Source organism: Camellia sinensis, chromosome 5 (genome assembly GCF_055761805.1).
Source record: "Camellia sinensis isolate YWXY chromosome 5, ASM5576180v1, whole genome shotgun sequence".
Classification (NCBI taxonomy): domain Eukaryota; kingdom Viridiplantae; phylum Streptophyta; class Magnoliopsida; order Ericales; family Theaceae; genus Camellia; species Camellia sinensis.
In genome coordinates this window covers 208,944,801-208,970,611 of record NC_138965.1, presented here as the reverse complement: position 1 = coordinate 208,970,611, position 25,811 = coordinate 208,944,801, and positions in this window count along the sequence as shown.

Here is a 25,811-nt window from a genome sequence, read left to right as displayed (position 1 = left end):
TTTGGTTGTATTGTACTTCATGATATAACTAATGTTTCTGGAATGAATTTTATTATGATGTAACTTATGTAACTTACTTAATAGTTTTGTGGAATGAATTTTATTACGGAATGAATGTACGGAATGAATTTTATAAGTTATTATGATGTAACTTATAATTTTATTATGGAATGAATTTTGAGAAACATTGGTCTCATTGTTAGAGCTTTGTGGATGCTATTTGGCAGATCTGTGGATGAATTTTGTGGATGCTATGTGGATTCATTTTTGTGGATGCTATGTGGATTCATTTTGTGGATGCTTTGTGGATGACTGAATTTTGTGGGTGCTTTGTCACTTATCTGTGGCCTGTTATCTGTTGTAGGTTCTATTATCTGGGTGCATGAATTTTGGTTTTAATGAACAACTTCTGTTATCTGTTGCAGGTTTGTTTGTAATGAACAGATTTGGGAGATCTGTTATCTGTCAACTAGTATCTGTTTGTCACTTATCTATGGCATCAACAATTATCTATTAGCAAGTTTAAAGCAGATTTGGTTTTTGATGCTTTGGTTCTGTAGCTGCTCAAGCCCAAGCCATGCTCGCAGGTGCTCAATCAGAATGGGGTTCTCTAGCTTCTAGCCATTCTCTTTCCTATATCTTAAACTAGTGTATTTTGCAATTATTTTTGTATTGCACAGAATGCGTGGTACATTTCTTCACCATTGTGCTGACTTCTTCATTAATGAATATCAATACTCTGTTTTCGAATGGACTATTGTATATTTTTTTGTTTGACGGGGAGTTGATTAGTTCATAACAGTGCACAATGGGAGACAAATTGCTAATGCACAGGTTGACCCCACGGGGTATGCTTCCATACAACCGTTGTGTTTGAAAAAACAAAACATTTGTGCTCATATTGATGTTAGAGTGTATGAGACCATTGGCCGGTCGTGCACAATTTTTTTTTGCAATTACAACTTGTGATTTCATTCAATGATTCTGATACTTAAACCTTATTGTCCATATTCAACGATTCACAAAACATGAAGTAATCAACAAAACATAGGTTAATGATAGCTTGTGATATCGGTCAATGACATTACAAAAAAATTACCTTGTCATCGTACCAACAAAAATCATAAGACAGCTTTCAGTCGATAACGGTGATCCAAAAAAATACCTTCAACAAAGTGGAAATGATGAAGACATTAACGCATGCACCGTTGAAATGGTTAGCAGAGTTTGACGGTTTGTTAGTTTCTAAGTCGTATTTTTTCGCACCACGATGGCATCTTACAACACTATGCTTACTATGTCATGCACATGTCGAGGTCTCCTAATCCTCGCTCTAATCAACAACCTCGGAGTTTGAGTAATCTAAAAGGTCAGGGTTCGACACCAGTGCAGGATCCTCTATTATAGCCTTGATCGCAGATGCCGGGTTCGATCCATGTATCTTTGGCTCTGCCTTTATGTTCTCTATGCATGAGTTCCTAATGAGTCGACGAGTCATTTGATCAATCTCATTTTACAAACGATGCCTAACTTGGGACTCGCTAACATGAGGGAATTGCCTCTGTATTTCAACTGATCGGGCTTTAGTAACCTTGACAAAAACACATTGACAGTGTTGTTCACACTGAACTCGTTTGGCAAACAGTGAAATTGAAATTCCAAAATACTTCCCCAGGCTAGCATGTTGTATTGGGGTGCAATTGTAATCCCGTAGAGGTTCAAAACTCCACAGTGGGAACTATGTTTCAAAGAAACGTCAATCACCGAAGGAATCGATATACCCACCTGCATAATCCAATTCTGGTAACTTCGGTCGGGAGCTGTCAGCCGTGGCAAGTGATTGTCCATGACCGCGTTTACCGTGGTGTGCATCCATAGGTGTGACGGTTCTTGATTGAGTCCAACTTTGTTTTCGCAGGTTGACGAAGAATATATGGACGCAAAAACAAATCCAAATGCAAAGAAAACAACACTTGTTGCAAACTTTTTTGTGGTTGGTTGTAAATGTTAAATTACCTTAAACCCGTAGTCATTAATACGTTGGTGGTAGGTTTAAAGATGTGAACACGGTTATTGTTGTTTGGTGGCAACACCTACCCAAAACTGAGTAAAGGCAAATTAATTATTTTGAATATTTCATTTAATAGGTTCGATGTAGTTGGAAAGGCATATGTATCTAATAAGAGGAATTTTGCTAAGCTTTATGGATGAGTAGACATGTAATTGGGTTAGGGTAGACCAAAAGTTGAGTTGGGGCACAAATACAAATGACGAATGTGAATATATGATAAACTGTGGGTGTGGAAATCAATGACAATGGGATACTACTGATGGAAGGTACAATGCATGTGTGTTGGAAATGCCAAATGATGGACGATCAGGGGTACTGAACGGATGACTTGGTGTATGCAAGAAGGAACGAATTTGTGCAAGATAAATTCGGCCAGTTTGAGAAATTAATACAATGTTTGTCACAATGCATGAGGTCTTCTGAAAACATACAAGTCATGTACCATATCTTACAAATACTTATAGCATAGTGTTGTGTAATATTATGAATCTGTACATTTCTTTAAAAAAGTAGTAAGTAAAATAAACCATACACATATTCCTACATAATGTCTGATTCGAACAAGATTGAAGCTATTGTTGAAGCTCATGTTGCTCCTGTATTGCAGCAGTTGCAAGATATCTACGAAAGGCTGAATGAAGTGGGCACACGGTTGTCAAGTTTGGAGCAGCAAGTCGGCGCTATGAAGAAAAACGTTGATTGACTGACCGATGAGAAATTGGCGACGGACGAAGCAAAGTCTGATAAGACAATGGATGAGGACAGTCAATCAGACAGTACGGACAACTCTTTAGAAGACGCTGCTGATGATGCAGCAGATATGTAGATTTGTTTTTTTTTTTTTTAACCTTTCCTGTAAGACGTTGCATTTTTTGTTTTGGCTGGAGTCATATGTGCTAATGGGCTGATATGTAACTTACCTACAAAGAGTTGAGTTTTCATTCATAATGTGGTTGGTTTCATTTTTGAAAATTAATTTTTCATTTTTTGTAATTAAATTATAAATTCATTTCGGTAACAAATAAAAAATACAACTAAGACAGCAGCCAGTAAAAAAATTTCATTATAAATTCATTTTGTAATTATATTAGTTTTAATTTATTTTTAAAAATTTCAAATTGTTTTTTTATTACAGTTATGCTGACAAATTGGGCAGTAAGTACATTACTCCAAATATGAGTAAAAAAAACAGCTGTAAATTATATTTGTCTCAGTCGCATTCATCCGAACAAGAAACATACGTAAACAAAATAGTATTAAGACAGCAGCCACATCGACATGTTTGATCCATGTTTACATTTGACTTGCACTTTGCAGTTAGTCCATCTTTACATCGTCCAGCAAAAACAATATTGGGGAGCCATAATTAACATCCATATTGAAATCAAAGAATAAAAAATTAGTGAAGTCCTGTTGCCACCCAAATTACTGGCGTACTGGCAGCCCATTCCCATCACTGGCCTAGCTTGTGGCATTGCTCATATGAAGGCACTCCTAGTACTCTACGATCTTTGCATTATTGACATCCATAACGATGTCAACCAACAACTTATGACGCACAGAGGGATGGAACTTTGTACAGAAAGATCATAAGACAAATCAGTTAAAACTGCAGGACATAGAAGGAAGGATTTGATTGACAAATGGAAATGAAGCGGTAGAATGTACCTTGTGTGGACCGGGGCTTAAATCAGGTTGTTACATGAATTTAATGACGAACATCCCACAGTCAAACGTGCTACAAAAATTATTTCACATTAAATTTGTCATCAATGTCAGTAGGTTCGTTAAGTCAGTTATGCAGCATACACATTAATGTGAGCGAGGGTTGTGGATTACTCGTCCAGTTATTGCACTGGCCTCTCATCTAACATGCGGAGGTGGAAGCTACGCACGTCTGTAACATAATCATTTCCAAAGTGTAGTTGCAGCAACTCGTGCATAGTTTGAACCTGTTCCACAAGGTTGAAGTTGGTTTATGTAAAGGATGTTCAAGTTTGTTGTAGTGTTGAGAAATGCACCAGGACATACCAAATTTTTTACCGCATTTAGCTTCCTTTTGTTCGGTCGGTTGGATGGGAACGAGTCAAATAGGTAGGCTACACGGTCGACCATATCAATTTTAACGCACAACCAATGCACTCCTCTGTAATTGAAAGGCATGTAAATCTACATGCAAACACAAGGGCAGACCTTGTTTAGAGGCCATGTAAACATGTAATGGCTTTCATATTTTCGTTTTAATATAACGGGATGAACATTGATATTACCCTCTAGCATGCATCAATCGCACCAGTGTATCTGTCATGTCTGAAAAATGATGTGACGATATTTTCATGGTGCAGAGGTTGTATATCTTTATTTAGAATCAAAGTCTACATGTGTAATGCATAAAGGTCATTAACGGAAACATTTGTCAAAATATGTCATACACAAAACACAACGTAACTTTAAACACTTACTTACCGACAGATATATGGGAAAGAACCAATCAGTATGCCTCCCATCATTGTGTAAATCCCTCTGCCGATTAGTTAATTGCACCACCACCAAGTTGATTGGCTGGAACATTGTATATAAGACACAAGGCAAGTTGATTAGAAAGGTTTCTGAGTTCAAGGGTACGGAAAAACACAGATTCATATGTGCGCAGCCAACACTTACAGTGTCGGATAGCCACGACCCTGGTTTGAGCGTGCACATGTCACGCCGGGTACCAACTTCACATGCCCGTCCATGAAGATTCATGGAAACAACAATGTCCCTACAAGCAATAATGATCCTTAGAACGATAGTTATTTCATAGTGGACTGTCATTTAAAATTTGCAAGTACTAAATGAAACAATACATTTCATTTTTGCTATCATCAAATACATAGTCGAGAAGTTTTTGTTCTTCCGCCGATAACAACCCTTCGCTATCCAACATCCTCAACGAGTCTTACAAAAATAAACAGCCAACTAACGCTACACATTTCATAAAAAAAAATTGAAGCTTACATTACAGGGTCAGTAGTCATAAAAAAGAACGTAAAATGATATATAAACTGTGAACCTCGGAGTTTTCCAAACTTGTGATGTTTGGTCCGGAGTTTGTTACAAATGTGTACAAACATATGCCAGCAGTCATAACTACAAACATGCAATTGTTTGACAACTAGTACAATACAACACAGATGATTGTAAAATTAGTGATTCACATTATTGATGTGGGCATGAATTGGGTATTCAGAACTTGTTGTGGGGCATTAAAGGCAGTATTTGTACCTTGTTCACCTTATTCACACCATCAACATCCACAGGTGAACTGATGTCGTCAACTCCACTATTTGTTTTGCTATCGATGCACAATTGCATATCCCCGACCTCAGTGGCTTGAACTCCACTTCCGCGCATTTTTCCTTTTTCTTTTCCTTTTCCTCTTCCTCTTTCTCTTCCCTTTTCACTTCCTCTAATGATTCCAGTTGCTCCCAATGGTTGGCCAAGCTTAGTAGGAGAAGTATGCACATCGCACGCCACGTTCTTCACGCCCACTGACTGAAGGTCAGGACTATATTTATCTTCAGTTTCGTATGTTTCCCCCGACTGAAGGCCTCCCTTCTTCTGGTTGTCCCCACCTTCTTCGATGTTCAGCTTGTGCCCATCATGGAAATGACTTTTGTCCCTTGCCAAGGTTTACTTCAAATTCTATTGTTAGTGATCTACCCCTTGCACATCTGAAATATTACACTCCATTGGGTTAACTTCGTCAGATGGTTTGACCACGCCATCGTCATGCGCCTCGACTCCAACAGTAGGGTCTACACCCTGTTTGTCCATGCCTGCCGGTTGTGGTGTAGAGAATATACCTTCGATAAGGTGGTGTAGCATTTGCTTCAGTTCACCTAAATTGGTTTGTTCAGTGAACAGTTCGTTGCAGCCCAAACTGAAACGTTGAAGCAGTTGCTTCAGCATTTCCTTCAGTTCAGCAACATTGGAGGAGAAGTTAATGATACACACATCATTGCCTTCTACCTAATCATACATATACATTTGTGAACTTAGTTTTATAAATCATCTTCAAATGATGTGGCTCAACTGTGTCAAAATTGCATAATGATTGCATAGATTACCTTGTCATTGTCAACAACTTGCTTGCCTTGGAAATGTCGCAACATCTCCATTAAATCTGTTTGGTTGTGGAGAACTTGCTTCATCATTTCCTTCAGTTCGCGAATGTCGGACTCTAAATTGCTCATACGAACGTCATCGTACTGTCCTTTTTATTGGTTCTCTACATGGCATGCATCCAAGTCAGCATCATCGGCGTCGCTTTCGTCGTCACTGTAATCAAACTCCACCTACTCATAGAAACGCATAAATGAAGTCTGACATTGTATGTTGAAGACAAGTGGGTCGATGGTGTGAAATGTGTGTAGACGTCCCCGAACGTCCCGGGAGGAAATCTCCCCCGTTTTGTTCATTTGAGGCTCACTACAGTTCAGGACTCAAAGTCACGGTCCTGTATCTAATCTCGCAGAGTGCAATGCAAGACCGATGAATCATCAAAGAGTCCAAATCCGGCAAATCATTTTTGAAAATAGATTTTTTGAAAGAAGTGCCAAACATGGACTGCTTTGCCAGATACAGAGTCGCCACCTAAATATTTTATTTTGGGAAATTTAGGAAACCCTGACTCGTTGCCTAAGGCTACGTGTCCGTCATCACCAAAGTTGCCTCGGCTCGGGAACTTGGGTACGATTGGGGAAGGTCATTTCGTGAGCACCCCCGCTCGCCCGATCAAAGATCAGCCTCTACTAACCATGATATCTAGTTTTGAAAACATTATCCATTCTTATTCCGGTTATTAGCCTAGATTTACTATGTGATGCGCACAGCATATAAGTATAGACTGGATCGCCTGAATTGGAACAACACATCTCATGTTTGTCTTGAAAATGGTTTGCTACTCGCAAGTAGGCTTAAAATGCAGATTTTGCCACCCTTGGGTGGGCTTAGAAAACAAGATGATTTGCCACTCTCAAGTGGGCTTAAAACTCATAATCGATGAATTGTTTCAATCCAAATAACCTAACCTTCACCCGCAGGCATTCAGGCAGGTATATCACATAAGCAAATAGCCTCATGGTAAGCATGCTATCATGGCAGTCACTTACACGCATGCAAGGATGCTAAAGCATAAAACTTACCGAGTATTCCAAGCCAAAACAGAAGCAAATTAGAAATCATGCATGATCCTAAATATACAGAAATGCTTAATGCAACACATGCAAAATGCAACTATAGTAGGCTTGGCTATTCTAAGGATGGCATGTGAAATGCTACAACTAACAAGTATTCAACTTGGAATTGAAATACAATGCAGTTAGTATGATGCGCTGAGCCCGGTGCATGCAATACAGATGAATGATGCAAACATGCAAGCATAAGTATGCTAATTGAAACATGCCCTAAACTAACCATCATAAGCTGGTAAATAAAAAGGAGAAAGACGTGGGGTTGGAAGACATACATCACGCGCACGCACACTTATTACAATTGTGCCCTCGCTCGGAGGGTCCGAATAAATAATACAAGCCGCCTAATTAACTAGCTAACAAGCTACTTAATTATTACAAAACCCTATGAATAACTAGTTACAACTAATTATTACACAACTTAATTAACAAATTAATTATTACAAATAACAAATGCTAACTAACTAGTAAGCAGTAAAAGAGAATTGCTCCAGCTCTGTTTGAAGAAGAGGAGGGTATGCATTCTCGCTTCGGTTCCTTGCCTCGAAACGCCTTCCGGTTGCTCTTTAGAGGCTCTGTTTGTAGGGTGTCTTCCAATGTTTGTTGCTGCAACTTACCAAAACACTGCTGGGGAATTCACCAATGGCCTGCCGGCCATGAAAGGAGAGATGCCGGCCAACAACAGGGCACTGCCGGCCAAGGGTGTGACACTACCGGTCATCAATGGTGCACTGCCGGCCACTGGTGTGCTGTGACAACAAGCTGCAATAAAGCACAAAATAGAGGAATGGGAGGGTCTCCCAAGGGTATATACGCACTATGCCACCCCAAATCACCTCAAAACATCAAGGGAGAGGCCTAGTCGGATCCAGGACCATCAATTACGCATCCCGATGCATGATGGCCAAAGATCCAACTTGTGCAAATCAATATGAAAATAAATGCACAAATAAAGCAAGTAAAGCCTAGAACTCTATCATGAATCATCAAGAGCTTCGGCGACCAAGAATTGAGCCATGTTCCATCACTCGGAATATGAAATGCCCCTCGTTCCTCGTGTTCGGATTAACACTTAATCCAAACAATGCAACGCGTAAGGATGGCAAACATGCAATGTGAATAACCTAACAAGGCTAATGACATGCAACAAGCACATAGGCATGATGTAAGGTGACAACCTTGAATAACATGGCAAAATGCAACATGGATATGCAAACATGCAAGGCACGCAAAGGTGGACAAGTATACAACAACATACAAGATGAAACAAGCATGCGACAACATGGTAAGATGGGCTTACACCAAAGATGACAGCTCTCAAATAGGTCTAAAGCAGTAGCCATAAGTGATGAATTGATGGCATGAAAAGCATGAAATGGCAAGGCAAACATGTATGCCAAGTGGCTCAAGTATTAAGGCACAAAAAGAACAACTCTTAAGCACACTTAAGGAGCAATAAACACGGATGTATGACAATGAGGTAAGCTCTGAAATTTCATGTAAAGTGATGCCAAATCAAATCAACCATGCAAGTATAGCATGTCATGATGCTCAATGCTTAAGGTAAGCAAAGGGACTTAAGCCGCGGCCATACAAGGCAAGCCCCAAGGGGCCGAGGGGACCTAAAACAGTCCTAGGGTAGGTCCAAACAAAACCAAAACTAAGCTCAAAGCTAGCCAACAAAGGCTAGAACACAAAGCCAAAAACATGGAGCATGCAAGGCTTTAAAGAGGCAATGCACTACACCTATTGAAACCAAACATGGCATGACTTGGGCAACATAAAACAGAGTTACATCATGGCATAATAGGACCCAAAATGCACTGAAATGATGAGCCAAAAGCTTAGGCTTAATGGCATGCACAAAAGCTCATTCTTGAGGCATAAAGCACAAGCTCTATAAAGCATTCAAGGCATGTCAAATGCAAGTGTATGACAACATTTCATGGACCAAAATAGCATATGGAATGAGGGCAAAGCATGCAAACATCACATGTATGGCATAGTAGGGGCCTCAAAACCCAAGACTAGCCTAAGCATTTACACTATAGCTATACAAAGCACGAGTGATATGGCCATGGCAGCCCAAAATAGTCCTAAAATACTTCAAAATAAGCATAAAATCAAGTTTGAGTAAAGCCAAAATATGCTAGTATGATGAGTCAAAACATCATGCACAAATGGCTAGTAAACAAAATTTGTTCTACACCTATATGGAGCATGCAAAGGATGATCGAACCAACTATGGATAGGGTCATAACATGCCAAATGATGACCAAATATATGTTGAAATGTAAACCAAACAAGCTAAAATGACATGACATGGCATGGCATGGATCATATGAAGCTAGTTTAGGAGATTTACACTACAAGTGCATCATGCAAGCATGGAGTAACAAAACCAACCCAAAATAGGTTCATGGCATGGTAAAACATCACCAAAAATCCACTGAAATGGACTCAACACAAGCTAAGCACACATGCTACTTTGATGAGCTATGGATGGAGTTACACTACACATACTATATGCATGCAAAATATGACCAAACCAGCCATGGACAGGGCCAAGGAAGGTCCTAAAAGTCACAAAAATAGGCCTGAACGAAGCCTCAAAAATACATAGAAGGATGGTCCTTTGGAAGGCCAAAAATGCAAGCAAAGAGGAACCAAAAGAAAGGGGGCTGCCCCCCTCTGATTAAGGACCTCAAAACCACACTTTTACCACTGAAAATCCGCTAGATTTCAGTGGTAGGAAGGCCAAACCAAGGCTAGCTCGGAGGTTCCAAGATATGGCTTAAAACAAAGCCAAACAAAGCATGCAAGAGGGCTACACACCCCTAACAGCAAAATGACCTTAAACAAACTTAAAAATGACTTAAATACAAGACTTTTTTTAGTTATAAGAAAAGCCTAAATCAATATGTAAAGAGGGCTAAAGCAAGGTGCAAGAAAGTGCAAAAATGGAGAAAATACTTATCCTTGAAGACCCTCTTTGAAACCAGCAACTTCAGGGGGTAGAAACTCACTTTCAGACCTCAAGAAGACCTCCCAAGAAGCTTTGTCCAATGGTGGTGGTGTACTTCTAGGTGTTGTAGTGTAAAAGTGCAAGGAAATCCAACTCCAAAGCACAAGACAAACAATATAGAGAGAAAGAGAGGTTTTTTCTTCCAAAGTTGCAGAACCCCTGGCAAAGAGGGAGGTCTCTTGCTTATATAGAGGAATGCAAAGCCAAAGCTTCTTCAAGAAGCTTTACAAGGGCTTCATCCCTCCATACATGTGTATGGAAGGGAGCAAACAAAAAATCAGTTGGCTCAAAAGATCTGGAGGAAAACCAGCTGAGACAGGGGGTGCCGGCCATCATCAATGGCCGACAGTGGCTCATTGACGGCCGGCAGGGCATCACCAATGGCCGACAGGAACAAGGCAATGGCCAGCAGTTCCATGCCATGGCCGGCAGTGCACCAAGAAGGTCACTTTGAAAGGACCTAGTCAAGGTCCAAAAAAAGGCAGAAAGGATACAGGGTTCGGGAAGCTCGAACCGGTGACGTTCCACCGCGACAGTCAAGTACTCAGCGAGCAATCGAACTAGTTGTTGGGTGTACCTGCAAGCACAACCAAGTCTCGAGGACGGTCAAAAATGGGGTGTCTACAATGTGCACAGTGGTTGGAGTGCTTACCGCAATTGTTGGGAAATTTTGCTTCATTCTGATACGTTGCAGCGTCTCCCGTATTTGGGTATCACCCCAATCATGAAGCCGAGGCGTGGACCGCATTGTAGCCGACGTACGTGTCGAGCTTAGACAAACACAATCAAGGTACAATAGTTATGGACATTAAGGGGCACACCATAATTAATTTATTCTTCCCACAAAAATCAACTATATTCAGTAACAATGACATCCATTCTTCTAAATTTTGCAGCGGAACGTACATAGAATACCGATTTTGTTTACGATGCCATCAACTTTATAGGCACATATCATGCAATGTTTTTTGGAAAAAAAAGTGTACAGCAAACCAAGGACTTTATTGATGAAACCAAGAAAAAAAGTTATGTGCATGTTTGTATATATGAATGGCTGCAACCCAAAAGACCTTTCCCAGAATCAATACGTTTGGTTTAGTAATGGTCCTATCAAGGTTTCTTCTGTATATTCTTCTTCAACTCTGCCTACAAATGTATATAATATTTCCTGTGTCATTCTATGTCTGATTGATTATTCCAAACCGATGAAGATCAATCAATTATGTTCCCCTCTTCGTAACGTAGGCAAATTGGTTCCTCCATTGAGGTCCGTCATACTTTTTGCCCTGTACTCTTTGTTCTTAAATTCATGACGGTAGTCGCAAAAAATATATTTCTGCGAGTACCATACTTGGTCAGGAAGAGTGTTATTTGTCGTACTCACAAAACAGGTAACATTGTATGTCCCAATCAAGGCCAATTTGTTAAACCATGACAGAATAATGCATGCAACATATGAACGGGGGAATGGAAAAAACAATCGAGTTATTGGCATACCATTAGTAGGAAAACATATCCAGTTGCACCGCGATAACCTTTATACTTGTGAACACCGTTGTGAAGGAATTGCAGTGTCAAATTTGCCCAATTACAAGCTCGCATACCGTTCACGTCCTTCACGGCATGAATGAACAATGGCTTCAAGGCGGTCATTGTGGTAGGACACAACATGGCCCCCAAGACGTACAGCGCAAATTTTCTCCGAAACTCGTCCTCTGCACCATCAGTCTCGGTTAGATAAAGTCTCAACTTGTTCAAAGGAATGACTCTGTTAACAACTCCAACCCCATCGTAGATATTAGGATATGCTTCTAATGACCCAGCCAACTGCACGTCATCGCCTTCACACCGTATTCCCAATAAAACATTAACTGCCTTACAGGTGAGCCTGAGTTGACGACCATGAACATTCAATGAACTACTGTCAGGATCGAAGTTCTGTACCAACCATGCGCACAAGTCGTGATCTATACGTGTATACTTCATCCCTAGGAGGCCAACAAACCCAATATCAATGACTGCCTGCTTTTGTACTTCGTTGAACTGGTTAACTAGCTCAACAATTGACTTCAATGATATGCAGAATTGCCTTTTACCCTGCACATTTTTTACCCTTAAATTAATACAAAAATACAACCAACAATGTCAGCAAAGCAGGACCTAGCCAAATGCATTTACGAAAACATGAATTACGTAATGACCTTTTCAGACTTTGGTGCACATGGTACTGCTTTGGCGTGTTCCTCGGCGCTCTCCTTAGCCATTTTCGCAAACCTCTTTTTCTCATCAGATGGAAATGCCTTCCAACTTTCCCCAATCTCATTTCTACTCTTTAACCACGAAAGTGACAAACGTACAAGACAAGTAACAACTATGAGTCCAAAATAACTGTAACTACAACTTTATGCCAAACGCAATCCATGTGCATTGTTGGTAATTAAATAAGATTACAAATACAAATAACAGTTGCAGGAAAAAGTCAGCGACAAAACGTAGCTGGACTTTTACAACGAATTGAAATTTACGAAAACAATAGGAAGGTGACATTATTACAAGCTACAATCCTACAAACGTGAAACAATCACAAGCCCACTACGACCATTCAATACAACGTGTGGATAACAACCCAGCCATGTGTTTCCATCATAGCGTATTATAGAGAATACAGATTTCGACACTTACCATTTTTCGTCGAGTGTTGTTTGGCCCTTACATTTCCTTGAATTGTTGCCGGCTGCATGCAAGCATCGTGAAGCTTATCATCACTAAATCTTAAATATAAATACATATATATATATATATATGCAAGTATTTATGCCAAGTTGGCCCCGAAATCTGCATAAGACACCTTTCATACATCCGGGACTGAATTAACACCAATTTAAACATTTTCAGACATGCGGAACGAAACCAATTTCAAACATCACAAGCTGAACTTCGACAAGGCACGTAGTTTCACTACAAAAAATGTAATTTCAGATTGTCAAAATGAACAACCAGTACCTGTAACAAATGAATGGTGCAACTGGCCGCTTTCGACCAGAGCCAGCGATAGTGTCAGACATTTGGATATGTTGTTCGGCAATTGTCTTCAATCTTTTCCTTCCCCTTTATAAAAGAGCAAATCATACAAATTAGATTGAAGGAAAAATTACAGGGGTGGTGTATACATTTTGTCCGTTGTCTAATTTGAATCGATGCACTTTAAACTCCCTCAATTCTGACACTCCATTTTAAATTTCCTGGACAATTTTGGTCAAATTGCTAATGCCGTTTGTGATTTTTATAACAAATATTATAATGTCAATTGATTGAGATTATGTAAGTTCAGTAAAGTTATAAGTTGACTACAACAAAAAGTACAGTTGCCACGTATATGCATATTTTCTGATAGAAAACAGTGATGAGTTGTAATCAAATAGATGTAATTGAAACAAAAGTCCACAATTGATGATGCAAAGCGAAGCCATTCAAAATTTGTGCAAAAAAAATAACACAAACACAAAAGTACATGGGCTGCTGTAAGAATTGATCCCAAAAAAAATTCAGCGTATTCCTTGGTGTTGGATTTCGTTTGTTTACAAACATATGCACAAAACCAACTGGTAGCAAGTCTTGAAGGAAAAAACTAACATTGTTGGTGCGAGGTGACCAATATCCATCAGATGCAATGATGACAATTCCTGCAAAGTATTCCAATCAATATTTAAAAGAACACAAACAAACGGTTGCAACATGTGACTATTAACCTGAAAATTTTGCGTAAACACAGACAACAAAACGCAGAATTTCCCAACACATATACAGATTTTGGAACGGACAAAAGAAAGGACACACATCAAAATTTTGCATTTAGTTCACACAGCTTACAATTGAAATAATTATGTGTACAAGAGATAAATGCATAATTTTCCAAAAATTGAAGAGGAAGGACTATATTTTGTTTTTCATTTAGGGTTGAAGGACTACACGCACATACTTTTATGAAGGCCCGACTACAAAGGACAAAGAAGCAACTGAACTATTTCATGACGGAGTTAAACAATCTGGACAGCACTCTACTGTCACTAAAATTGGTGCTCATCCCAGGCACAAAAACCAGATGAAACCCCATCAAGTTGAGGGCTTCAATTTCCTACTGAGCAACTTGGTTGCAGAGAATCGAGATGGCTGCATCCTGGCCCACGCTCCATTACCTTCGGGTGCTCAGACAGTGGGCAGATTAGAGAAGAATATTTTTCCGAGCTTACAAGCAAGTTTCTTCAATTGTATGTGACAATGAAACAAGCAAGGCTGCCGCTGCCTGCCAACAAATATTACTAATGTACCCATCTATTCTCATTCTGGACGAAGCTCATACTCCCACAAATGAAAGTACGCATTTCATGAACTCGCTCAATAAAGTCGAAACAGCCCGCAACTCATGAATGACAGCTACCTTTCTCTTGAAATGTAACTGCTATTCAACAAAAAGATGATAATTTCAAGAGAAAGGTAACCGTCATTCAACAGTTGCGTGCAATAACAGGCAAGGCTGTCCATTTTTACAAATGAGATTTTCTTCATGAATTGCCTGGGCTTGTTGACTTTTCTGCATTTCTTCACCTCAGCCCTACAGCAGTTCGTGAAGTTGAAGAACTGAACAACTTAGTTAAGAAGTTAAACATCACCTGGGATGGAAGCACACTCTATGTGCACGCACAGTTGAGATCTCTCCTAAAGCGTTCACCTACAAACACGTCAACCACAAAAACAGAGGGCATTGACGATGCCCAGATGGACCACATCTTAGAAAAGTTGGATATTAGAGAAGGACTGAAGGCAAACTTTTTCCTTAATCTATTAGGCTTGTTCGAATCAGGTGGGGAGAAGGTATTGGTTTTTAGCCATCGTCTCCAGCCGCTTAAGTTGTTGGTAAGATTAGCCATGAAAGTGAAGGGTTCGACTCTGGAAAAAGAATTGGGTGTGGGGAACGTATAGCTCTCTACAAAATTTGAAAATCGTCATCCTCATTTCAACTATTTCAATTGGCTTTCCTATGTTTTAAGTTCAATACCGTGAACTATGCATGAACTTCAGCACTGAAACAAACAGTTATTTCCTGTGTTACACGGACTCGGGTACGGGTGCCAGGTGCGGGTATGTATGTACAGGTCCGACTCATTAAATCTTACATTCAACGATACGCAGTCTGGGAAAAAAATATCATATTTTTAATCTAATATGTGACATAAAATGGTACTATATGTAACTTACAGTGTCAAAATGACATTTATAGTAATTTGACAATAATTTGCACATATAATAATTGTGTTATATACAATTATATAAGAAGTGTCCGTTGAAAAGTATCCGACACATATCCCATACCCTTGTTCGACTCTCAGGTGTCCAACACGGGCATTTGATCTATTTTGAAGAGTCCGTGTAACACAGATTGTTTCTAAACATAAGTTCCGGCAATATAACATCATCGAGTACTACAAAATTGAAAGCAGAATTCAACCGAGTGTGCTAGCCATTGCGGAATCAAGATTAGTCATTGTTTGTTTATCGAGTTTCTTATTTTTGCCTTTTTCGGTACTCCAAAAAAAAATTTGTTTTTCCCGTGCCAACATTACACAAATTTTTTTTTAAGTCTTCTTTGGTTATATATAACCTAACCTAACAAGTTGACCATGTAAATACAGAACACCTTTTATGCTTGTTGCTAACTACTATGATACCTATGTTCAACTTACAGCACTGATAGCAGATGGAAGACTTCCTATTCGAAAGGGAGAAAACACAAAAATTGAGTACAGAACAGTTCCTATTGGGTCGATTTCAGGTAACAGAGGGAAGAGTTCCTATTCGAATAGCACAAAATACGAAAATGGAGTACAGAACAGTTCTTATTGGGTCGATTTCGGGTTAGGTGTGAAGGTATATGCGAATGAAAGAAGACAAACAAGGAGACAAAGAATGTACCAGCACGAAATAAAGGAAATACCAATCAGAGCAGACAAACCGATGGTGGTGCTCGATTAACCCTTGCGGTTGTGCTCCAGCAACAAAAATCAACTTCAAACAAGAATTTATGCATCCACTTCCATGGCTAGCCTTCCCAAGAACTTAAATGATTGATGTTCGCCAAACTCAAGTAAATAAGCTTTGTTCTTTCAATATGATTTTTGCCCTTAAATATTTTTCTCTATAAAACCCTACAGCTACAAGGAAATTGAACAACGGAGAGACGGGGAGAGAGACAGACAAACGGAGAGAGAGGGTCCGAGATGGAAGAGAGACGGACGGGCCAAGGGAACTTACACCTTTTCTGAACACTACGGCATTTTTGAAAATTTTATACTTCTTCTAACAACTTACACCTTTTTATGAAAAGTTACGTCATTTATAAATTAATTTTGTTCATAAAAGTTACACCTTGGAACTTACACTTTTTGTAAAAACAAAACTTACACATTTTCTGATGTCTCTTAAAGCTTTTGTGGAAAAACATACGCCTTTCGTGGAAACTTGAATTACACGTTTTGTGAAGTGACTTACACCTTTTGTGAAAAAACATACACCTTTTCAAAAAATTTACACCTTTTGTGAAAGAAAATTTTTCATATAATTTACACATTTTTAAAACATTCACCTTTTTTGAAAACTTATATGTTGTAGTAAAATTACTTACACCATTCCGCAAAAGTTATACCTTCTGTAAAATATTTTTATTCCAAAAATTTACACATTTTTTTCAAACTTACACATTTTCTGAAAATGAATTTTACACCTTTTGTAAATTTACTTACATCTTTTGTGAAAAAATTTACACAATTTCTCAAAAATTACACCTTCTGTGAAATACTTTCTTTCCAAAAATATACATCTTTTGTTCAAACTTACACATTTTCTTCAATCTTACACCTTTTGTTGAAAATAGTTACACCATCTCTGAAAAGTTACTTATTTTGTGAAATAAACTTTGCATAAAATTTACACATTTTGTTAATCGAAGACTTAGACTATTTTTGAAATCATTTACACCTTCTGTGAAAAACATAAAACTTTTTTGAAAAGTTACATCTTTTGTGAAATAAATTTTTTCATAAAATTTACACCTTTGCTAAAAACTTACACATTTTCTAAAAGTTTACAAATTTTCGTGCAAATACTTACACCTTTTTCTGAAAAGTTACTTCATTTGTGAGTTAATATTTTTCATAAAATTTACACCTTCTGTTGGAAGTCACACATTTTCTGAAAACAAAATTTTCATCTTCTGTGACATTACTTGCATATTTTGTGAAAATATTTTCACGTTATTTAAAAATTTACACCTTTTATGAAAAATTTGGTTTCATAAAATTTATCCCTTTAGTGAATCGTTACACCTTGTTTGAGAGTTTAAACCTTTGAGGGGAAGTACTTACACCTTTCTGAAAATGTATAAATATTTTCCCCAAAAGGCATACACTTTTAGAAAAAATGTAAGTTTTTTACAAAAGGTGTAAACTTTACGAAAACATATTTTCATAAAAAAATGTAAATTTTCAAAAACCGTGTAACTTTTTTCACAAAATATGCAAGTAATGTCACAGAAGGTATAAATTTTGTTTTAAGAAAAGGTGTAAGTCATAATAAAAGGTATTTCACAACAGGAGTAACTTCTTAGAATGGATGTAAGTTTTTAACAAAAGGTGGAAATTTTCAAAAAAAGATGTAACTGTTTTCACAAAGGATGTAAGTTATTTCACAGAAGGTGTAACTTTTGTTTTCAGAAAAGGTGTAAGTTCTAATAAGAGGAGTAAATTTTATGGAAAAAACTATTTCACAAATGGAGTAACTTTTCACATAACGTGTAAGTATTTCCCACAAAAGGTGTAAAATTTAAGAAAAAGTGTAAGTTTTTTAACAAAAGGTGTATATTTTATGAAATGTAGTTTTCCATAAAAGGTGTAAATTTTTATACTGAAATTATTATACAAAAGAGGTAACTTTTCTAAAAAGGTGTAAGTATTTGAACGAAAATGTATAAATTTCCAAAATAAATTATTTCACAAAAAACTGTAACGTTCCAGAAAGACTGTAAGTGTTTTCACAAAAAATGAAATTAACTTCACATAATGTGTAAGTTTCGTTTTTTCACAGAACGAGTAAGTTGCTAGAACCCAATCAAAATGTATTTGTGTTGTTCATGGTTCGATATCGATATAGACAGACAGAGACGAATGGAAGGAGAGAGACAGACCGATATCGACAAACAGAGACCGAGATAGACATGGTTCGACAGAGAGAGACGGACCCAGATCGACACAGACAAACCAAGATCGATACAGATAGAGATCGGCAGACAGAGAGAGAGAGACCGACATGGTTCGACAGAGAGAGACGGACCCAGATCAACACAGACAAACCAAGATCGATACAGACAGAAATCGGCAGACAGAGAGAGAGAGACCGACATCGACAAAGAGAGGCCAAGATCGATAGAGACAGAAAAATCCTTTGATTTGCACCAGCGGCGGTGGCGGCGACAATGTCAGTCGGCGGTGGGCAACAGTGGCCCGCGACGGTTGCGTGGTCGGTGGTGATAAAATTTTCAACGTATAAGTCGTCGATAAAAGTTAGAGCTTCTTTGGGAACTTATATCTATTGTAAAAACGAAACATTCAGCTTCATTGTCTCACAAAGTTTACACCTATTCCTAAATTTTACACCTTTTCTAAAAATTTACACATTTTCGTGGAAATATTTACAACTTCTTTGAAAAATTACACATTTTGTGAAAAAACCTTTTTCATAAAATTTAAACTTATTATTTGAAGTTACACCTTTAGTGAAAAACAAAACTTACATCTTTTCTAAGGTCATTTACACCTTCTTCGGAAAAATATACACCATATTTGAAAAGGTTATACCTTTTGTCAAATAATTTCTTTTAACAAACTTTATCAAAGCATATTTTTCATCAAACGTGTAAATTTTGAAAAAATGTGTAATTGTCTTCACCAAAGATGTAACTCCTATTAAAAGGGGTAAATGGTTTAAAAACTTTTGTTTCACAAAAGGAGTGAGTACCTTTTCAGAAGAGGTGCATGTTTTTAAAATAAGGTATAAACTTGATGAAAACGTATTTTTGATAGAAGGTGTAAATTTTTAAAAAAGGTGTAAGTTTTGCTTGCAGAAAAGGTGTAATATCCCATAAAAAAGTGTAAATTTTATGGAAAAAGTTTTTCACAAAAGCAGTAACCATTCAAAAAAGGTGTAAGTATTCCCACAAAAAGGTGTAAGCATTCAGAAAAGGTTTATGCTTTTAACAAAATGTATAAATTTTATGCAAATATTTTTTCCATGAAAGGTGTAAATTTTTTTAATAACATTCTTTACAAAAGTAATAATTTCTCACAAATGGTGTAAGTATTTCAACGAAAATGTGTAAATTTTACAAAATAAATTATCCAATAAATGTGTAATATTCCACAAATAGTCTAAGTATTTTGACAAAAAAGTGTAACCATTCAGAAAAAGTTTATGTTTTTAACAAAAGATATAAATTTTATGCAAATATTTTTTCCATGAAAGGTGTAAATTTTTTTAATAACATTATTTACAAAAGTAGTAACTTTTCACAAAAGGTGTAAGTATTTCAACGAAAATGTGTAAATTTTACAAAATAAATTATCCAACAAATGTATAACCTTCCACAAATAGTCTAAGTGTTTTGACAAAAAGGTGTAACCATTCAGAAAAGGTTTGTGTTTTTAACAAAATGTATAAATTTTATGCAAATATTTTTTCCATAAAAGGTGTAAATTTTTTTAATAACATTCTTTACAAAAGTAGTAACTTCTCACAAAGGGTGTAAGTATTTCAACGAAAAAGTATAAATTTTACAAAATAAATTATCCAACAAATGTGTAACCTTCCACAAATAGTGTAAGTGTTTTCACAAAAAGGTGTAAGCATTCAGAAAAGATTTATGTGTTTAACAAAACGTATAAATCTTATGCAAATATTTTTTCGATGAAAGATGTAAATTTTCTTAATAACATTCTTTACAAAAGTAGTAACTTCTCACAAAGGGTGTAAGTATTTCAATGAAAATGTGTAAATTTTACAAAATAAATTATCCAACAAATGTGTAACCTTCCACAAAAGTGTAAGTGTTTTCACAAAAAGGTGTAAGCATTCAGAAAAGGTTTATGTTTTTAACAAAATATATAAATCTTATGCAAATATTTTTTCCATGAAAGGTGTAAATTTTTTTAATGACATTCTTTACAAAAGTGGTAACTTCTCACAAAGGATGTAAGTATTTCAACGAAAAGGTGTAAATTTTACAAAATAAATTATCCAACAAATGTGTAACCTTCCACAAATAGTGTAAGTGTTTTCACAAAAAGGTGTAAGCATTCAGAAAGGGTTTATGTTTTTAACAAAAGGTATAAATTTTATACAAATATTTTTTCCATGAAAGGTGTAAATTTTTTTAATAACATTCTTTACAAAAGTAGTAACTTCTCACAAAAGGTTTATGTTTTTAACAAAATGTATAAATTTTATGCAAATATTTTTTCCATGAAAGGTGTAAATTTTTTTAATAACATTCTTTACAAAAGTAGTAACTTCTCACAAAGGGTGTAAGTATTTCAACGAAAACATGTAAATTTTACAAAATAAATTATTTCACAAATGTGTAACCTTCCACAAATAGTGTAAGTGTTTTCATAAGAAATGTAAGTAATTTCACAAAACGTGCAAGTTCCGTTTTTTCACAAAACGTGTAAGTTCCTAAAATCCAATCAAACTGTATTTGTCTTGTTCAAATAATGACAATGTGAGAGAGAATGGCATTTCAGAGGGCTTGGTCTTTCTCTCAGTACAAGTCCGTTTCAGAGAAGACGAGTTTGGGAGGGTATGGAATAGCGACTCCAAGTCCAAATCCAACCAAGTATGTCAATGTAAAAGAGAACCGTTTTTAATATAAAGTAAGAGACAGACAAAGAGAGAGAGATAGCTGAGATCGACAGACATAAAGACCTAGATAGATAGTGATCGACAGAGACAGCTAGACCGAGATCAACAGAAAGGGACCGAAATCGATAGAGATTGACAGAGAAGAGACCGTCATGGACACAGACAGACCAAGATCGCTGGAGACTGACCGAGATAAACAGGGATCGACAGAGAGAGACCGACATCGACGGAGAATAAGCTGACATCAACAGAGAGAGACCAAGATCGATAGCGAGAGAGAAAAAAACCTTTGATTTGCGGCAGCGGCGGTGGCGGTGGCCGTAGCGATCGTCGTAGAGGTGGCGACGTCAAACGACAGTGAGCACTGGAGGCCACCGACGCTTGGGTGGTCAGCGGGGGTCAGGATTGGTGGTGACTGTTCTGTGTGCGTGTGAGAGAGAACAGAGAAAGTGTCGGTGGAAAACAGAGAAGAGCGCGGCCGATGGTAATAAAATTTCAAACCTTTAGCGACTAAACTGTTATTTGTCGATAAAATTTACACTAAACTAAATTTTACACTTTTTCTGAAACATTACACCTTTTTTGAATTTTTTTCTAAACTTATACCTTTTCGTTAAAATACTTATACCATTTTGTGAAAGTTTACACCCATTTCTGAAAGTTAAACCTTTTCGTCAAAACCCTTGCACCATTTTCTGAAGGTTTACACATTTTCCTGAAAGTTTATACCTTACACCATTTTGTGAAAGTTTACACCCATTTCTGAAAATTTATACATTTTCGTCAAAACCCTTGCATCATTTTCTGAAAGTTTACACATTTTCCTGAAAGTTTATACCTTACACCATTTAGTGAAAGTTTACACCAATTTTTGAAAGATTATACCTTTTCGTCAAAACACTTTTATCATTTTTGTGAAAGTTTACACCATTTTGTGAAATTATTAATATATTATATTATTTAATTAATTTACCTACAAAGGACCCGTTTAGTAGGTCACCAATGTGTAAATGTTCAAAAAATATCGTCTAACCCAATGCATAAAAGGTGTAAATGCAAAATAGAAAGGGGCTAAATGCCTTGCATACCATATGCAAGGCACACCTAAGAAAAGTCCTATTAATATATGCTATAGATGAGCGTGGCTAAAGAAAGAATCATTTGAGATCTCTCTCTGCATCTCATTTTTCATTTTTGTTTTTATTTGTTTTCTTGTTTTGTTTTGGGAGAACATAAGCAATTTGTAGTCTCATTTGGCATATGCTAAAATAAGACATTTTTTTGTTAAGATAGTCACAAAAAGATAAAATAAATTTTTTAGTTCAGTAAGATAAAATATCACATTCAAATCATTACGATTTCATTTTTTCTCTCACAAAAGTAAAAAAAATTTAAAAATTTATCTCAAACGAGATTTTGTAACCCCAAACTAAAATAGCCATAAAATAAAAAGTCAAAAAACCAACCCATATCCCAAACCAACACTTAAGGGTGTTTTGGGAAGATGGTAAAAAGTAATTTTTTGGCTTTTAACCAAGCTTTTGGCTTTTTTAGACAAGTGATTTAGAAAGCTAGTAAAAAGTTACTTTTAGTTTTTTTGATTAATATTTGTTTATGATGTCAAATTAGAATAAAATGACCAAACTACCTCCATTCAATTTAAAATATTTACAAGTTCATCCATGTAGTACATTTTGACCCATGAGGGGTAAAATTGTAATTTTACCTGTGATTAAAAACCAACTTTTTAAATGTCTTTAAATATAAAAACACTAATTTTTAACTTTTACTATAAACTCAAAAAAGTGACTAAAAGTCAAGTACAAAAAGAGTCCTTTATTTGAGCTCCATTGCTAGTTGCATGGTGCTTGGTACTCTTTAGTCAACAAAGGCAAAGACAAAGGCATTTCATTTGAACACCAAATTAGAGCCAGGTAAGATTTGTTACAAGAAGATTTTTTCTCATTTAAAAATTAATTAACGAGATGAGAATATATGCTAAAATTTAAAGCTGAAAATGTACTTTTGTATTTGTTACTGTTAGCTATATATTTTGTACAAGCCAATTATAATTCGACGTGTGGTAGAATAAGGGTAATACAGAAAGGCTAGTCAAGTCTTCGATCCTGATCGTACATGTGGCAATTAGTATTGGTTATTACGAGATCTGAGTAGCAGTGGATCAACAAAGATAGGCAACGTGATGTGGCTTCAACGGTTACTCACATTTGAATTCAAATTTATGAGGGAAGTCTAACTGCAAGTGATGGCATAGTGGGCTAATTACAAGGCAACATGATCAGTGATCATGGAGGAGCAGTTCGACGGTTGGAAACGCAATTCGATAGTCATCTTTGAAAAGTGTAAATAGCAGAGAAGGCCCCAGAAAAAAGCCCCAGACTCAGATCCAAAAAACCAGTCTTATTCTACTTATTTTACATTTTCAGTTTTACATTTCTAGTCTTACATTTCTTGTACTTTAAATTCCTACACTGCACTTCGTTTATAGGAGTAGTTTCAAGTAGATTGTTGCTGTAAACCTCTGCGAGGCTGAGTTTGGATCATTGTAAGTTTTTCATTTTAATGAAATACTTCAACTGCTCTTCATTTAATTGTTATTTTGCTTAATTCTCCTAAATCAAGCTACCAGTAAAAGTCCTCTTCATTGAGTCTGAAAGAACAAAAATACAATCGTCTGATAATTGGTTGGCAATTAATTTTCTGTAAGGATTGATTGATCCTTGCTGGCACGCTCGTAATTACAATAATAACCTACAAAAGCCAAAAAGCCAACATATATTTTTGACACGCCCGGTGGGACGTCAAGTGTAAGAAATGAAAAATGAATTGGATTCGTCCATTTCAAATAGCCTAGATGAAATTTATTGGCGTAAACAAAAAATTTTGGATCTTCAAGAAGAGATCCATTTTATTTGTGAAACAAACTTCCATTTATTACAATATTATTTGGTGGAAGAAAAAAGACATGATTTAATTGGAGAAATTCATGAACTTGATATGGAAATTTGCCAATAGAATGATGAGTTGTCAACTCTTACTACCAAGTCTTTAACTGAGGCTTTAATGGTCGGAATTGGTAAATTTTCGCAGAATTTTTCCATGGTTGAAAATAGCAAAAACAAAGAGTTGATTTCATCAATGGCTCGGGCGGTTCAAGAGCCCGTTTTTAAATAGCCAAATTATGAAATTAACATAACGAAAGAGCATGTTTTAGAGCCAAATTTGGCTAAGAATGATGTTTCATACATGGCTTGGGGGTCCAAAAACCAATTTTTAGAGAGTCAAGTCATGAAACTAACATTCTTATGGGGGATTTTCATAAGCCATTAATGGCTAACATAGAAAAATAACCCACTTTGCCAAAGAATTATGAAAATCAATTCGGCGAAAATCATGTTTTTAAACCAAACATGGTCAAGAATAATGAACAAGTCACTGTTCATGAATTCAAAATTTTTGAAAATTTTCAAAGTGACAAAAAGTATGAATTTTCATAATCACGCTATACCATGACTTTTGTTGTTCAAAATCTATTTTAGATTTGTGGATCACATCAAACGTTGACTTTGATGGAATGGCTAGCAAATAATATTTCGTTATTGAAATATATTGGGCCAAAAATATGGTTAATCCATAAAACCATCATCATTTGGTTTTGTAGTTACCTTTGAAATATGTCCCAAGACACTTCGAAGCATGTTATTCATTGAAATATCATTTTATAGCCATTAATGGCTTGTTAAAATGTCAAACTAATTTCATAGTAATCCAACTCTTTGGATTTGGTATGAAGAGATGTCATGAGCACTTTCGAAGGACGACTTTGATCCTTTAGTAACATTTGTGACTTTCGAATGGTGGTTTTGTTATCAATAAACACCTTCGAAATGTAACATGGGGCGAGAAAACTTTCAAAATGTGTACCTCTCTTCAAATATATGTAAAGTGGCAATTAATTAGTTGTCGAATAATGCCTATTTTTGGCATGATAAGTTGGTTCGAAGAACAACAGTTTTGGTTTCTTCGAAGAATTAATAATTTATTCGAAGCACAAAATTAATATTTTCATTAATTATGTATGAACCAGAACATACAAAATTTGAATAACCACAATGTTGGCCAAAAGTTGCTTCGAAGGCCTTTTTGCCATAATTTTGTGAGTTTCGAAGCACTCCATCTTGTATTAACAGCTTTGAAGAAACAATAATGGTGGTCGTGAACTTTCGAAGCTTTGCCGAGTATTTCCAAGGATGTAATTTGTCCTTTGTCGACACTTTCAACATTCGAAAGATGATTTTGGTCCTTTATATCACCTTCGAAACTTGTTACTAGTCCATAATAGCTAGCCTTCGAGACATCTAGTCATAATTTCATACTCATTCGAAGCACTTCATTGTTGTTGTTATATCATTCGAAGCACTTTATTTGTACTATTATATCGTTCGAAGCGCTTTGTTGATATTATTCGAAGCACTTTATTGCTTAGATTAGT